Raw genomic sequence first — 17,014 nt, forward strand, 5'->3', positions numbered from 1 at the left:
CAGTCTCCCCGCTCAGACCCCTCAGCCCAGACCTCTGCCCGGCATCTGCTTTCCCCACGCTGCCTTCTTCCTCCCATTGCTTGTTGATTTCCTGCCAAACCATTTCCCTCCTGGCTCCAAACTTCTGTCGGGAAAGAAATGAAATCAGCACTTGGAGCGCTGGAAGGGGAAAAACAGCTGCTTTTAACACAGTGAGTTCGGGGGGAGGGGCAGCCGAGCAGCTGGATCTTGGTGGAAAAGGAAGAGTCTGGTGGGAGCACAAAGCTCATGGCAGGAGGGGCAAACTCACATGCCCAGTGGGCCCAGCAGACACCATGACGGGGGCTTCCGAATGGCATCTTGGGCTGTAGTCTTCAGACGCAGACACATCTTGTGTCCACATTAACCATCCTTGGGCCGTGTATTTTCCTCCACTTTAGAGATGTGAGTACAATATCTTTCCTCTTCACTCTCCTATTAAGAAAAATTATAGTGCATGTGTTTGGGACACAATAGAGAGCAGTGGGGGCTGTGGCATCAGGGCCACCAGGTAAAACTGCTCAGGATGGGCAGGCTCTGTGCCATCCACCGATTGTGGCACGTGGCGTGTGGGCCTCCGTTAACAAATCTGACCTAGAGATCTGGATTTTTGTGTAAAAATCGCCTGAGATTTAAATGTTGGCAACTAATCCGGGAGCTTTAAGGCACTGGCAGGTCAGCTCAGTGTGGGCTAAACAAAATGCATCTGAGAGCTGGGCCTACGGGTCAGAGCTTGAGACCCTGGTTTATGGGTGAGAGCTGCTGCGTGGACCCGGCTGACTGGGCCACCTCGGCCTGGAGTGGGCAATGCCAGGGCTCCACCCATCCCCTCAGGTCTCCTTTTAGCACTGCGTGTCCCTGACCCCTGCCAGCTCAAAAGTGCTTTTGCTTTTCCAAGAGTGCACCTGGAGCTCATCTTTGGAGGGCCACCCTCAGGCTACTGGAGCTTCCTTGCTTGGAGACAGTGATCCTGAAGCACCTAGAACTTTACCTTCTGCTGCCACACTCGCCCCACACCTGTCATTCTTGGTGAAGGACTAATGGGAACAGGAGTATGGAAGTCCGGCCCCCTTGCTTTGAATCAAGATCACCCTGAGTAGCCCTCACACTCCAGAGCTCCCAAGGGCCAGGCTGACACCACCCTCCCTGTGGGACTTTGCCTGAGATCACCCCTGGCTTGGCCTTCCCCCTATCCTGACCTGCTTCCTTCACTCCCTTTGAAGTTCCTCCTGGGAGAATTTCCTTAATAAATCACAGGCACACGAGTCCTTGTCCCAGGATCTGTTCTGGAGGACCCTCCCGTAGACGCAGCCAAGCCAACAGACAACTCCTCCCACAGTGGAAAGAATAACTTTTCCAGGAGCTGATACAACAGTTTGAGAGCCTCAGAGCTGTAAACCTTGTCTGACAATCAACTTAGGAGGCTTGGGGCTCCTACAAACCCTCTGCCCTCCCATCACACCCCACCCCTTCCTTTGCATGTCACCCTCCTTTCAGCCTTGTGGTTGCTCCCAAACATCCCCTTCCCACCCCCCCGGCCCCCCAACCACATGGCAGCCACGCAGATTGTGTGTCTGACCCCACCCTGGGGTAAAAGCCAATTTCAGTAAGTCCCAGCCCCGCTGTGTAGCGGCTGGTACAAATAACCCTCACTGAAGTCATTTAGCAAAAGAATTCCCAGGCAATGCGGTGGGGAGCAGTGCAGAGGTGATCCAGTTATCTTGAAGATGGAAATTCGGGGATGCAGAGGCAATCTAGAGGGTGCAGGCTCGGAAAAGGAGGGAAGCCAGCCGAGAATGCAGTTGACCTACAAAAGAGGGCAGATCAGAGAACTGAAGAGAAACGGAAGCCAGAGCCCAAACCTGGTTTCTGTTGGTTGCAACCAAAAGCACCTGGAAGTGAAGAAGCCAGTAAAGGGCATTTTACAGAGCCAGCTACTGCTGTGGGCAGCTGGGCCACCCAGGAAGGAGGTGCCCAACAGCAGAGGGGCATGTGCCTCAGAGTTATCCCAACTGAGGGAAAAGGAGCCGGGGTATTTACGCATCCGCTCCCGCCAGCCAGAGAAGCACTGCTCCGGTTCACTGGGTCTCAAAATAGAATTCTCTGGGAGTTTTTTCTAAATCATGATGTGTGGGTCCACCTCCAGAGATCCTGAGTTAACGAGCCTGGGTGCTGGGTCTGGTGAAAACCCCCTTAGGGAATTCGTGTGCACAGAACTGTTTGGGAAGCCCGGGTCTAGCTGATTTCTCAGATCCCTGTGAGCCTGCAAGTTTGGGGCCTCCCTGAACGACTTCAGCTGAGGATGGAAACCCTGAGAAAGCCGCCAGTGCAGCTGGAGATAAATCACTCATTGGCTGGGGCTGCAGCTGGTGGAGGCTTGAGAAATAAGGGTTTTGGCCTCAGCTCCACTGTTCGTGCTCCCGTGACCATAAAGGAGCCCGACCCTCAGCCGTTCTTTATAGAAGGAAAAAAAAAAATGTCAAGCATATTTTCCGAGGTTTAATTTCCTCCCAGTGTCCTGAAGAAACCCTCCTAAAGCTTAGGCTGCCTCAACCCGAGTCTCTGGTAATAACATCAAAGACTTTGAAATTGAGACCCAGTGTGACTTTGCTAAAGTAAATAAAAACCAGGGGAGGAGGGAAACTAGAAAGCGCCTGGGTCTAGGAGAAGCCGAACCTCCACTGAGAAGGTGAGAAAAGAGGCTGTTTGGGGCGGGGGAAGGGGGCAGAATTCTGAGAGTTAAAATTCAGGAAAAGGGAAATACACTAGGGTTGCCAGATTCAGCAAATAAAAACCTAGTTCAATCAAAAACTAGATGCCTAGTTCAATTTGAATTTCAGGTGAACAATGAATAATTTTTTAGTGTATAAGTGTGTCCCATGCAATATTGGGGGCATACTTATATTAAATATTGCATGGGGTACATCTGTACTAAAAATATTATGCATTGCCCGTCTGAAATTCAGACTTAACTGGGCATCCTGGATTTTATCTGGCAACCCTAAAACATACAGGCAATTAGATTGGTCTCAGCTGGTTAGGACACCCTAAACTAGGCGTGTGAGTTAAACTGGGTGTCTCTGTGCTTACCTACATGTCTCTGGTCTCACCTGGGCGGCTGTGGCCCAGGAGGTGCCTCTGGCCTTCTATTTGCAGGTGGAGTGGAAATGCCAGAAGAAGATGTGGAAGTAGATGAAAGCGGAGGAGAGAAGGCAGGAGGGGGTCCAGCTGGGAGGGTGAGGGGCCCAGCATCTCCCTGCCAGCCCTCCTCACCCCCACCCCACCCCACCCAGCCCTCGCTGCTCAGGCCGGAGAAGAGCTCCATCCCCAGGCTAGGGCAGAGTTTGCCTCTCCCTCTGTAAGCCGAGGATGCAGAGGGAAGGTCCGCAGACACCCGGGAGCTGCTGCGCCCCAGCCCCGCAGCGATGGGAAGGGGGGACTGAAGGTTTATCCACCCATCCCCACCCTCAGGGCCACCCCTGCCCCGTCTCCCCGCCCCCCTGCGCCCTACATTTTTCTCCCAGCGCTGCCTCTCTCCCCACCTCGCGTCCCTCCAAATAAGGAAGCCGGAGCCGGAGGAGCGGTCGGACGGGGATGCGGGTGGTCTGGTCCCCTCCCCGAGGCGGGATCCCGCTGCCCGCGCGGCCGGGAGGGAGGGGCGCAGCTAGAAGCGGCCTCGCGGGCCAAGGTCAGGGTCGGAGGCCCGCGGCGGGCCCGGCGCTAGAGCCCAGCCCAGGTGAGAAGGGCCCGCGGGCCGCCCAGAACCTGGCCAGCCCCGCGCTGGCGACGGCGGGACGTGAAGGATGACGTGGCGGCGCGAGGAAGCGCCACATCCTCGGGCCCAGACTTCCCGCTGCCAGGATCCGACCCAAAGAAAATAACGCAGACCGAGGAGAGATGTCCGGAAGCAGTCCCCGCGGCAAAAGGGAAACGGTTTAATACATCTGGGTACATCAGCACAGTGGAATGTGATTTTATATCTTCTGGCGTTCGTTAGCTGCCCACTTGGTGTCAGGCACCCTGCCAGCTCGTGGGTACACGAAGGTGGGGATAAGCCTGGCTCTTTCCCCTGGGGGGGAGGGGGGTCACAAGCAAAACCATGGCTGTTAAGAGCACAGACTCCAGAACCAGGTAGCTAGGTGGGCTTGAACAGGGGTCTGTCTCCCCATCTGTGAGATGCGGACCTGAGAGGGAAGGGGGGGGGGAGGGTTCAGTGAGGTTCTGCCGGCAAGGCGCTTGGCACGGTGCCTGGCAGTACATAAGGTGCCCAACAGTTACCAACTGTCATTATTGCTGTTACTATTACTGTAGGCGTGTGATCAGTGTCATAACAGAAGCATGGACAAACTAGGATGCAGGCACAGAGAGCGATGGGCTAAGTACCATGGTAAAGGGCACAGAAGCTACTAGGAGGACACAGAAGAGAGTGTGCTAAGCACAGAACAGGAGAATGTACAAGCCCTGAGCATAGAGAATGGTGTCTTTCTTTCTGCCCCTGGATGTCACCAAGGTCCCCGCAGGTGATGGCTCAGCTGGATCTTGAAGGGTGTGAAGTTTGCTGGATGGACAAGAAATGGAAAGGCATTGCAGGTAGGAGCAAGCATGTGAGCCAGGGAGGAGGAGAGAAGGGGCAGGGTGAATTCCAAGAACGGCTGCTAAGTGTCTCCATGAGAAGCAGATTAGTGTCCAGGGTTGCAGCTCTTCCCTTATGTGCATCTGCCCTCAGCTGCACGTGTGCCAAGCCGGCTCTCCCTCTGTGACCATCTAGGCCTTGGCTCTGTGCTCAAGACCCCACCAGGCACAGCCTCCATCATGGTGAGGTCCCCATCCTTTTAGTGACCACCCCAAACCACTCAAGATACTTTGAGGCCAACATCAAAAGGAAAGGTTCCGGGTCTTTATCTTTTTCTTCCCACAATGATTCTCGGCCCCTAGGCAAATCTGCCCACCCTTTCCCAGCAACCTCTGAGCTCTTCGTACCGAGAGACGTGGAGGAGGAGCAGGCATGAGCCATTTTTATGTCCATTGACCCAAATCCAAGTGAAAAGATCCCAAGCTCTTGAAAGAAGGGACTGTGGTGGTGATACTGATCATAATACCTAACACACATGGTAGCTTCCTCTCCATCAAGCACTGTGCCGACACCTTCTGTATGAATTACTAGTCTTATCCCCTGGTTTCAGATATGCAACTGAGAGATCTGCTCAAGGCCACCCAGCTAGTAATGGTGAATCTGAGATTCAAACCCAGGGCTGCCTTACTCCAGAGTCCATCCCCTTACCACTGGACCATCTATTGAAAAAGCCAAACATGCCTAGTTAGGGCTTTGATCAAGAGCAGGGAAAAGGCAGGGCTCCTGACCTCTTCAAGTGGAGAATAGGTTAGCTGGTAAGGTTGTCACCAGCCAACAGGGGCACAGCCACAGACCTGAGTGCCACATGGTGAGCGTCCTCTATGCTCCAGACACTGCCCTGCATGTCGTGTCTCTATCTGTTGGGTCCCAGCACAAAAACCATAAAAACCACACAAGGTCTTTCAACCAAGAGAATTTAATATTGGAGGTTTGTTTTGCAGCTTGGACTTTCTGAGGAGCCAAACGGGATGGCAGGGTGACCAGAGAGTTTAGGAACAGCGGAAAGTCACTGCTGCCACCACTAGGGCCAGGACAGGAAGGGAGAAGCTGGGGTTACCAGAGCCCACAGTTCAGGCCACCTGGCAGGAGCTAGAACCACAGCAGAGATGTAGCCACTGCCACGTAAGCCACCAGAAGCACGGGGTGGGGTGGGAAGGAGATTTCTAACCCTAGCAACTTACCCTCCAAGGTAGTTATTTTTAACCCCATTTTAGAGATGAGGAAACTGAGACTTAAGTGACTGACCCAACCAAGACAGAGGTCAGTGAAGCCCTGATCTAAACCCAGGTCAGGGTGTCTGTCTTCAGACAGACATGTGAGCCATGAAGACCTCAACAACAACAAAAGAAGACAATCTAGGAGGCTTCAGTTTCCAAACACTTGACTAGTGTGGGGTCAGGGATCGAGGAGTGACAATGGTGCCCACGTTTTTCTCCTCTTCTGTCCCCCTAGGTCCCAGCTCTAGCCCAGAGAGGAAAGTTACATGAAGCCACAGCCAGGATTCTGGGTGTTGGGACTACAGGGCCATTTTTACCTTTGTGCTCTTCTGTACTTCCCAAATTTTCCCGGAGGAACATGCACACCCTCATTAATGGGAAGGACAAATCATCTCCAGGCATCACTAAAAAGGTAGAAGGCTCCAGACGAAGCCTTTAGCAGAAAAACAGCTGGGGCCAAAGATGGTGACAGGAGGGAAGACTGGCCAACACAGATGGCTCGTCACTGGCCTCCTCCCCCGGGAGGGGACACAACCAGGAGGCGAAAGCATGCCATGGCACTGGTTGCCCTTCACACATACACACACCCACCCCTCATATGCACAAACACACACACGACACACACAAATGTACACACACAAACACACGTGTGCTCTTTTTTTTTTTCATTTATTTATTTTTGGCTGCGTTGGGTCTTCGTTGCTGTGCGCGGGCTTTCTCTAGTTGTGGCGAGCGGGGGCTACTCTTCGTTGCGGTGCGTGGGCTTCTCATTGTGGTAGCTTCTCTTGTTGAGGAGCACAGGCTCTAGGCGCGCGGGCTTCAGTAGTTGTGGCTCGCGGGCTCAACAGTTGTGGCCTGCGGGCTCTAGAGCGCAGGCTCAGTAGCTGTAGCACACGGGCTTCGTTGCTCCGCGGCATGTGGGATCTTCCCAGACCAGGGCTTGACCCCGTGTCCCCTGCATTGGCAGGCGGATTCTTAACCACTGCGCCACCAGGAAAGTCCACATGTGTGCTCTTATAAGCAGACCCAGCCACAACACATATGCACACATATCTGCTTACATGTACACATGAAAGACATATAAACACACATTCCCATACACATATCCACACATGTGTATATACTAGCACACAAGTGTACATTTACACATGCCGAACAGAAGTCTCTTGTACACATGCACACATCACACCCATGTACACGGGCACACACACACAAACATCACACACACACACACAGGCTCATTCTGCTTCACTTTTAAAATGGGACTTGGCAAAATTTTCCTGTCATAGCATCTCCCAAGGTAGTATCTGGCCTCCTCAGAGCAGCTCCCAGTGACACCTCCCAGGGGCAGGGAGGCCTTCGCCTTTCAGCCCCAGAGCACGAGCCACAGGTGCCATCTCAGGTGTGAGCTCCAGAGAGCAACTCCCCCGTGACAGCGGCTGGAGGCCCAGCGCATCCCGCTTGAGCACCCAGAAGCCCAGCAGTACCCAGAAGGGCGGCCCATGAGCTCCCTGGGGACCCACACCCCGATGAGCCACCCACCACTCTCAGGAGTGGGTGCAGCTGGCAGAGTCCACATGTGCCCAGAGGAAGCCACAAGGCCAGACCTGCCTGGGCTCACAGAAGGGCCCGTGGAGTCTCTTCCATGAGTGGTGCTGGGAAAGCTGGACAGCCGTGTGCAAGTCAATGAAGTTAGAACACACCCTTACACCATGCACAAAAAGAAACTCAAAATGGCCTAAAGACTTAAATATAAGACAAGACACCATAAAACGCCTAGAAAAGAACACAGGTAAAACATTCTCTGACATAAATCATACCGATGTTTTCTTGGGTCAGTCTTCCCAAGGCAATAGAAATAAAAGCAAAAATAAACAAATGGGACGTAATCAAACTTATAAGCTTTTGCAAAGGAAACCATAAACAAAACAAAAAGACAACCTATGGACTGGGAGAAATTATTTGCAAATGATGCGACTGACAAGGGCTTAATTTCCAAAATATACAAACAGCTCATACAACTCAACAACAACAAAAAACAAACAACCCATTCAAAAAATGGGCAGAAGACCTAAATAGACGTTTCTCCAAAGAAGACATACAGATGGCCAACAGGCACATGAAAAAATGCTCAACATCACTAATTAGTAGAGAAATGCAAATCAAAACTGCAATGAGATATCACCTTACGGTCAAAATGGCCATGATTAAAATGTGTACAAATAACAAATGCTGTATACTTAAAATCCAAAATGCTGAGCCACAGGCTATCTTAGAAAATGGTACTAGATGGCTCTCCAGATGACCAGCCTATACTCCCACCTGCAATCCATGCTCGTGTCAGTATTCCCACTTCTCCGCAATAAAAAATATTTTTTCAGCTTATTAAGGTTTACCATTCTAAGACATATAGTGATTTCTCATTTTTGTTTTAATTTGTATTTTTATGGTTATTAAAATTTTAAGTACTCCTTCATATTCTCATAAGCCTTCTGAGATATCTTCCTCAGTAAATATCTTGATCATAAAAAAAATAAAATAACAAATTCTGGAGAGGGTGTGGAGAAAAGGGAATCCTCCTTCACTGTTGGCAGGAATGTAAATTAGTGCAGAGAACAGTATGAAGAGCAGTATGGAGAACAGTATGAAGATTCCTCAAAAGCCTAAAAATAGAGTTGCCATATGATCCAGCAATCCCACTCCTGGGCATATATCCAGAGAAAACTCTAATTTGAAAAGACACATGCACCCCTATGTTCATAGCAGCACTATTTACAGTAGCCAAGACAAGGAAACAATCTAAACGACCATCGACAGATGAATGGATAAATAAGATGTGGTACATATATACAATGGAATATTACTCAGCCATAAAAAAAGAATGAAATAATGCCATTTGCAGCTACATGGATGGACCTAGAGATTCTCATACTAAATGAAGTAAGTCAGAAAGAGAAAGACAAATGCCATATGATATCACTTATATGTGGAATCTAAAATATGACACAAATAAACTTATCTAAGAAACAGAAACAGGCTCACAGACAATAGAGAACAGACTGGTGGTTGCCGGGGGTGGGGGAGGGATGGAGTGGGAGTTTCGGGTTAGTAGATGCAAACTATTATATACAGAATAGAAGAACAACAAGGTCCTACTGTACAGCACAGGGAGCTATATTCAATATCCTGTAATAAAACATAATGGAAAAGAATATGAAAAAGAAAGGCCCTTGCCGTCAGAAGGCTTGAGCCAAGCCCCTGCCTGTCTGTGGGCCTCTGTTTCCTTATCTGTAACGAAGGGGCTTCTCAGCTCTAGACCCAGCTCGGCGCGTCCCTCGCCTGCTGCATCAGGGCCTTGTAGCTCGCGCTGCAGATTTAGCTCCTGACCTTACGAGCAGCTGGAGAGAAATTTAATTCAGAGGCTGAAGTGCACCCACCACAGTCACTGCCACTATAAATATACATGTGGCTCACTCACCAGAGAGCCCAGGTGGCCCAGGGGAGGCTGGGGGACGGACCCCCCACACCAAGCGGTGCATTCACCCACTCCTGGCCCCTTCAGGTTAACCGCAGCCCGGCGGCTTGCCAGAAACATCTGCCGGCATGTATCCTGGATGACAGTGGAGCAGCAAAGGGCCTGGGACGGGAGGGGCCTGCTGGGAGCCGAGGGCCTCCAAGAGGTCTAGAACAGGAAGCGGGTGGCAGGCACTGTACCTGCAGGTGTGGGGACAGGGGCTTATGGGCAAGCCTGTGCCTTTTGAGCACCAAGGCAGGGGACCTGCTCAGGGCGGGCAAAGATTCCCCTCTGCAGCGAGGTAACCTTCCAAAGAGGGTGCCCCACAGAGACTGAATTTAGAGCTTTTGCTTCTTTAGAGAAAGACCTTGCCCATTACATTGTAAGATGGGTGAAGACTGGCCATTAGCTTGAAATGACCTGAACTTGGCATCCCTTGGAAGAGGGGATGAGCCCCCGACGGTCCAAGGAGTAGGGAGTGGGCCCAGAGGGAAGGGGGTAACTCAGGGTACCCAGAGCAGTGCTGTCCTTTGACCCTGGTGAGAGCCCCAACCCTGGCTCTTCTGGGCCACGTTCCTCCCTACAGGGTGAGGAGTTGGTGAGGCCAAGGGGACATGCCCAGCTAGACGATCCCACACACCCCCTTCTTCTAGGGTAGCATCCCCAGACTCCAGGGGTGGCCTGGGGCCGCTGTCTGCAAGATGTCTACCCGGGTAGCTGCAGCGGCCAGGGTCCCAACCGGAAAACAGAGCCCAGGCCAAGTGATTAATCGTGAATTAATGTAAGGACGGAGTAGCTGAAACCCTAATAGGGGCAGTGAAGCAACCTAAATTAGAAGCGGCAAGAAATCGCTGCTCCCCTAGGGCTGGAGGGACAGAAGAAGAGAGGGTGCTCTCAGGAGCTGGAACCACGGAGGAGACACCGCCCGCTCTGGAGACACCACTCAGAGCGGGGGGGACGGGAAGGAGCCCCACCCGCTTCTCCCCTCCGCCCCCCGCCCCGGCGCCAGCCTCCCTCCCCGCTTCCCATTGGCTGCACCTACAGGAAGCCGGCGTGCAAGGGACCCTGGGAAATGTGGTCCATGGGGTCGAGCCCCGCAGCGCCGCGGAGCAGGGGAGGGTGAGGGGGGACCGGATGGCTGTAGCTGATACCTCAGCTGTACGGTGGGGCGGAGAAGGGCCGCTGTGCCTGCCTGAAGGCAGGAGGTGGCCTCTGCTGACACCTTCGGGGCTCCTCTGATCCACCCAGCGGTGGAGGGTGAGTCTTGGGGGAGAAGCCGCTGTCACCCTGCACCATCCGGAGGGACAGTGGGAGAATGACCTTGTGAGCACTGCAGGTCCCTTGACCCGGGGTCTGGGGAGCCAGCGCGCTGGATACCAACCCTTGACCTTCCTGCACGGTGGCTCCTGAGCGGCCCTGCCGGCCAGAGCTGGGCATCTGACTCCTCCTTAGCGGAGCGCCAGCAGCATTGGGGGCGGGGGGTGGGGGGTGGGATAAGAGCAGCAGTTGCTGTTGGTGAAGCAATTAGGAGTCTAGGCGCTAAGATTCATGCTCTAGGTGGGCTGTATTATTTCATTCTTTTAACAACCTCTAATACACACCAAGTGTGTCCCCATAAAACCCAGGAAAAAAATTATTATAATCAAAAAAAATTAAAAAGTGAGTCCCACGTGTTCACAAATAACTGAGCAAAGTCAAAGTCCTGAAACTGAAAAAGGGGAACCTCCCAGAAGGTCTGAGCACATGTGGTGTGACTGCTTGAGGCCAAACTAGACCTTGGGGTCAACATAGTTTTCTATTAAGTAGATAGAAAAATGTTCACTTCTGCATATGTTCTATGTAACAAAGCCTGCATCAGCACCACCTCTGTTTTCATTCAGTATTTATTGTGATTCAACATTGTAAATGTTTCACATGACATCATACTTTAGAGGAAGAAATGAAGGATCAGAAAGGTGGAATAACCTGCCCAGGGTCACACAGCTTATCAATGAGAGACTCCGTGATGGAGTAGCTGCTAGTTAACCCCCCACTACTGACATTTCCCCACCTGTCAAGTCAGGTTCAAGGCTCCTGGCACTGAGCCGAGGTGGGCAGGGAAGGGGTGTACGTTCTGACAGCATCCCAAGGCCAAATACAAACTGGGGGAGGCACCACAGTGTGATGCCACCCCCGCCTCCACGTCATCACAGTGAGTACATTGTGTGCAAACAGAACGTGGTCAGTACGCTCTCCCGGTGGTGGAATGGGCAGTCAACTCTCGGAAGCCTCTCTGGCCCTCCCTGGCTTTTCCCTTTAAGCCAATAAGAAGGGGCTGTGGAGCATTCCAGTCTCCCTTACCCTAGGCAGGCCCAGAGGCGTTGGGTGACTTGCCCAAGGTCACACAGCTGGCTGGAGGAGAACCATGGACCACACATGCAGCTGCAAACCCGTTTCATGGCCTGCTTCCTCTCTCCTTCTCTGGAATGCCCCTTTGCTGCTAGAGTTTCAGTGGTTCAAACCTAGAGGGCAGAATGGGTTAGGCTGGGTTTTTCACAAACTCCTTCACAGGTTACAGACAAGATTTTACTCTTGAACAGAAAGTAGGAATTTACTAAGTATGGTTTAAGGCACAGCTCTCTCCGTCCTCCCCACTCCAAACACATTAGGATCTTTTTTCCCCACCCACCCCACCCCCAAAATTATTCTACAGAGCAGAAAAGAGGAATTTGTGAGTTTTCCCATTCCTAGTGGGACGTTTCCCAAAAAAAAGACAATTAAATCTTCACTGCTCAATAGGAAGAGGGCAGCTCCCAGTCCCGTGGCTGCCTGAGACAAAGGCAAACGAGAAGAAAGCTCAGCTCAGGTCCAAGGCCACAGAATCCAGGCCTCTCGTCCAATTGTTCCATCTGGGACACAGGGGTCCACATCTTCCAGGTCCCTCTAGGAGGATTAATAGTCTGCCAGAACTCATGAGCTGTGGGGTCAGCAGTGCTGATACCTGAGTTCATGGCTAATGAGCTGCAGGGAGCAGGAGGCCATTTCTACCTCACTCAGAGATGGACAGTCCAGTTGGAAGCTAAGCTACTTCTGAAGGATGGTAAGATATCAAGGATGGTATTATATCATTGAGCTTTTGCTGCATAACAAACCACCCCAAAACTCGGTGGTTTAAAGCAACAACCATTTATTTAGCTCATGATTCCGCAGGTTAGCAATTTGGGGTGGGCTCAACTGGGTGATTCTTTTGGCCCCAGCTGGGCTCACTCCTACATCTTTGGCCAGTGGCAGGGTTTGCCGGGCCTGGCTGATCTAGGAGGGCTCGGCCAAGGTGGCATGCCCCGGCTCCGTGTGGCCTCATCCTCAGCAGGGAAGCCTGGGCTTTATACCTGGTAGCTGGCAGGATCGCAAGACAAGAGCAGAAGTACTCAAGGTCATAAAGTCACTTTGACCATATTCCAATGGCTAAGTCAAGTCACAAGGCCAGGCCTGAATCGAGGATTGAGAAACTGGCTCTAGCTGTTCACGAGAGAAGCTGCAAAGTCACATCACAAAGGGGCATGGATACAGGGAGGAGAGAAGGACTGTCACCATGTTCCCAGATGCCCTTTCTAAATTCTTCTAGGAACAAAGTAGGGGCTCCAGACGAAAACAAAAATGTGGAACAGAATAGTCCATCCAAGCAAGGGCTCTGTGGCCCCAGCCTGACGTGCACCTGCGAAGTGCAAACCTTAAGCCTTAGCAGTGGTGAGCTAGAGCCCATGAATGCTGGTGCACGACAGCCAACTGTTAAATACTCCGGAATTTTGTGAGCCCCTTGTTAAACCACCATTGCTTGAAATTGGCCACGGTGGGAGTATTTACACCCTGGGAATTGGCAAGCACTACAAATCAGAGAGCTGGCTTAGCAGGGCACCACTGCCCTTAGGCCAGAACAAACACTTTCTCTTCCAATCTAATGAGTAAGATGGACAGATACACAGTGAAAGAGTATAACACACTAATCAGAACATGATGAGTGCAGTACAGGAAAGAAATGGAGATACCAGAGAGTCAGAGAGAAAGGAACTCATAGTTCCCGAGAGGTGGGAATTAGCTAAGTCATCGTGGAGGAGGTGGCCTTTTAGCTGGGCCTGGAAGGATAAATAAGCAGAGGCGAGGCGGCAGCCTGAGGCGGCAGCACAGGCAGAGGCGGAGAGCGGGGCTGAGATCACACCGTAGTGTTTAGTCTGAGTTTGGCTTCCAGTGAGGTCAGAAGTTTAATTATCCCCATCTCCATCTTGGGAAGTAAGTGGTTCAGGCAGGCACATGGCCCTGCCCCCTACCTGCCCTGCCCCCACCCTGTTCTAGAATCTCAGAGAACAGCTGCAAGACCTTCTCCCTCTCCCTCCCCTTCTCGGCGGCAGCAGCAGCAGGTGGTCTATCCACCACCCCGGATTTGACACCTGGCTGTGTGCACTCAGACAAGTTGCTTCATCTTTCTGAGTCCTGGTTTCCATGTCAGTAAAACAGAGCGAAAGTAATTGCAGTGTCACCAGGATTCGGGGGTGGTGCCTGTGTAGCACGGTGGCTGACCCCGAGGTGTGGACACTCGGGGTGGGGAGTGTGCGTGTGTGTGTGTGTGTGTGTGTCTCGGGGTGGGGAGAGTGTGTGTGTGTGTGTGTGTGTCTCACTCGGGGTGGGGAGAGAGTGTGTGTGTGTGTGTGTGTGTGTGTGTGTGTGTGTGAGAGAGAGAGAGAGAGAGAGAAAGAGAAAGAGAGACAGACAGACAGATTAGTTTTTTCCTTCTTTCTAGGCCCTGGCCAACCCCCTCTTGGCCTCCTCCATCTGCTCTGGGAGGTGAGGCCGCTCTCCTTCCCAGGCTTGGGTGGGTGGGGAGAGGGCCTGGGTGGCCTGGCCGTGTGTTGGTTGGTTCTAGGTGGGCAGCTGCGCTGAACCTTGGCCACTTCAATCCAGCCTCGCTGATGTAGCCACTTCAGACAAAGGGTCCGTGGGGACGCCTGGTCCCAGCCCCGAGCCTGTTCATCTTTGCCCGCAGCCGAGGCCCCCCATGAGGAGACTGCGCCAGCCACACCTGCCCGGAGAGACCGCTTCAGGAAACAGCACCAACCCCTCCAGGGACAAGGGGCGGGGTATCTGGTTGGGACAGGGCCCAGGAACAAGCGGGCCACACATGAGGGGGCCAGGTCAGCCAGGTCAGTGATCCAAGCAAATATTTGGCATATCAGTGCTCAAGGCTGACCTTGACAGTCCATCACTGCGTCCTCGGAAGTGGTATCAGGCTGCTCTCCCCCACGCCTCCCCTCATTACAGGGATAGGTATTTCTAGCTGGGGGCAGGGGCCCACCCATCTTCCCAGCCCCCCGCCTACAGCTTCTGCCTTGCCCACCTCATCCCGGGTGGTCCCTGGACAAATCAGTTTCTCCCCCAGAGTGAGCCGCTGGGGGAGCCAAGCATCCGTCCCTCCAGGAGAAAGGCCGGCTGGCTCGCCCTCCCCCAGACCACCCCAGCACACACCCCGGACCCCTCCAGCTGGTGAGGATGTCCCTCTCCAAACCCCTGAGGGAGACAGCCTCGGAGAGAGGCGAAGGAGCTGCACCCACGCCCCCTGCGTCCCCAGCGTCCCCTGCGGCTGGAGAGGGCGTCCTGCGCTTTCTCAGAAAGCTGCTGAGCGTGGCCCCAGCCAAGAGCCAAGAGCGCAGCAGTGCCTCTCTGGGTGCTTTGTTCCACTTCCTGGAGGCTAAAAATACCCTGGCGCTGCCAAGGCAGCCCTTGAGAGCCCAGGGGAGCCGGCAGTGGGAGCGGTGATCCGGCACCTGGCACAATTAAAAGGAGAAACGCAGTCACTCCTTCAGCTCAGAATAAGCCAGCCTCCTGGGCGCCCCGCCACCTGCCCACTTGGTCTGCAAGGGAAGCCTCCCTGCACCCCTGCTGTGCCCCTGCTTCCTTTCTCCTTCCCCAGGCTGGACCACCTCCATCCCCGTCTGGCCGGAGCCTGGGGTTGCCTACACGACTGTGCTCTGACACGTGTCAGAACAGCAGCTCTCCTGCAGAACGCCCCGGAAGCCTCACATTCCTCTAGCAAAACCGCAGTTAGCACCCAGGCTTCAAATGGAAACTCCCTTAGTGGGTGACAACCCAGTGGCTTAAATTCAAGACAACCTGCTTCAGTCCATCTGCATCTTCTCAGGACCGCAAGCCTCTGTGAGCATCTGATGAGAGCGCTGGCTCCAGGGCAATATTCTCCAAGCAATTCAAGGGAACGTACGGATGGCCTGAACCCCATCCAGGACTCCCCACAAACACCCCCAAGTGAGGAGCCCTCCATGTTCTGGAAGCCGGGCCCTGAGCTACACCCTGAGATGGAAGATGGCGGAGTGGCACGCAGACGAATACCAGCCAATGGCGCGAGTGCGGGGCGGTGGGGTGAGGACCAATGGGCTGTGGGACTGCGGAGGGGAGGAGGCGCCAGGACAAGCGGGTGTGGAGGGGAAGAGGGTGCATTAGAATGGGGTTTTGAAGGACAGACAGGATTTAACCAGAGAGAAAATGCAGGCTCAGAGAACTTGTGTTCATAGCAGGGCGTGAAAAAGCAGCCTTGTTTGGGAGCAGGGGTGGCCAAAAGACTTGTACAGGGTATGAAGGGCGAGTGTGCTGGTTTTCCATTGCTGTGTAACAAGCAACACACGCTGATTATCTCACAGTTTCCATGAGTCAGGAGCGAGCACAGCTCTGCTGGGTTCTCCTCTCACGAACTGGGTTCTCAGCTGGGGCTGTGACACCCCCCCACCCCACGCCTGAGGCTTCAAGGCAGGAAATCTGCCTCCCAGGTCATCCGGGGGATTGGCAGAATTCCCTGCCTTGCAACTCCTACTGCCTGGGGGCTGGAGGCTGCCGTGGGCTCCTAGAGGCCTCCGCAGTTCCCAGAGGCTGCCCCCAGCCCCCTCCCCGTGGCCTTCTCACTCCATAAATTGGCCAAGACAGAATCTTGTATAAGGTAACCTGATCAGGGGCAACATCCCTCTGCCTTTGCCATATTCTGTTGTCAAGCAGCCAGTCACAGTTCGTCCACACTGGGGGAGGGGATCATACGGGGCCGGGGGGAGGCGGCGATTAAATATAGGGAGTGGAAATCATGGGGCCATCGTAGAATTCTGCTGACCACGGTAAGACTTAGCTGGAAAACAGGGTTACAGCCCAGTTGAGAAGGCACTTGATTCTGTGGGAGACAGAACACCACTGAAAGGGGATGGGAGGGAAGAATGAGAGCAGAGGCACAGGTCATTGCCCTTTGGGAAGGTGGTTGCCATGGTTCCAGGGGAGAGGATGAGGGGCTGTGGCCATGGGGATGGAGAAGAAAGACCCGATAGCCACCCAGCTGTCTAGTCAAGTGTCACCTGATCAGTAAGGCTCTCCCTGTCCACCTGACATAAAATGACCACCTGTCTCTTCTCCCAACTCCGCACCCAGCCTTATTGTCTCACAGCCCTGACCACCATTGGTCATGCTCTGTGTTTGCCTGTTTATCAGCAAATATAATTGTCTTTCTCTCCCTCACAGAATGCATGGACTTTGTTTGGCTTACTGCTGTATCTCCAGCCACTAAAACAGTGCCTGGAGTATAGTACATACTCAATAAATATTTGCTAACTA

General features: G+C 53.1%; 2 long non-coding RNA genes across 2 annotated transcripts in view; one reads left to right on the forward strand and one right to left on the reverse strand.

Moving 5' to 3' along the window:
* Positions 1 to 286: 286 nt before the first annotated feature.
* LOC130704959 (uncharacterized) lies at positions 287 to 3,974 on the forward strand. The gene is made up of 2 exons (XR_009005552.1): positions 287 to 423; positions 3,175 to 3,974. It is a non-coding gene; the product is annotated as an uncharacterized LOC130704959 (long non-coding RNA).
* A 7,449-nt stretch (positions 3,975 to 11,423) lies between these two features.
* Positions 11,424 to 17,014, reverse strand: part of LOC130704942 (uncharacterized) — a 53,571-nt gene continuing 47,980 nt past the window's right edge. The window contains exon 3 of the long non-coding RNA XR_009005500.1: positions 11,424 to 11,883. This is a non-coding gene — a long non-coding RNA (uncharacterized LOC130704942). The remainder of the gene's footprint in view (positions 11,884 to 17,014) is intronic.

The sequence above is a fragment of the Balaenoptera acutorostrata genome, chromosome 15, assembly GCF_949987535.1.
Source record: "Balaenoptera acutorostrata chromosome 15, mBalAcu1.1, whole genome shotgun sequence".
NCBI classification, from domain to species: Eukaryota; Metazoa; Chordata; class Mammalia; order Artiodactyla; family Balaenopteridae; genus Balaenoptera; species Balaenoptera acutorostrata.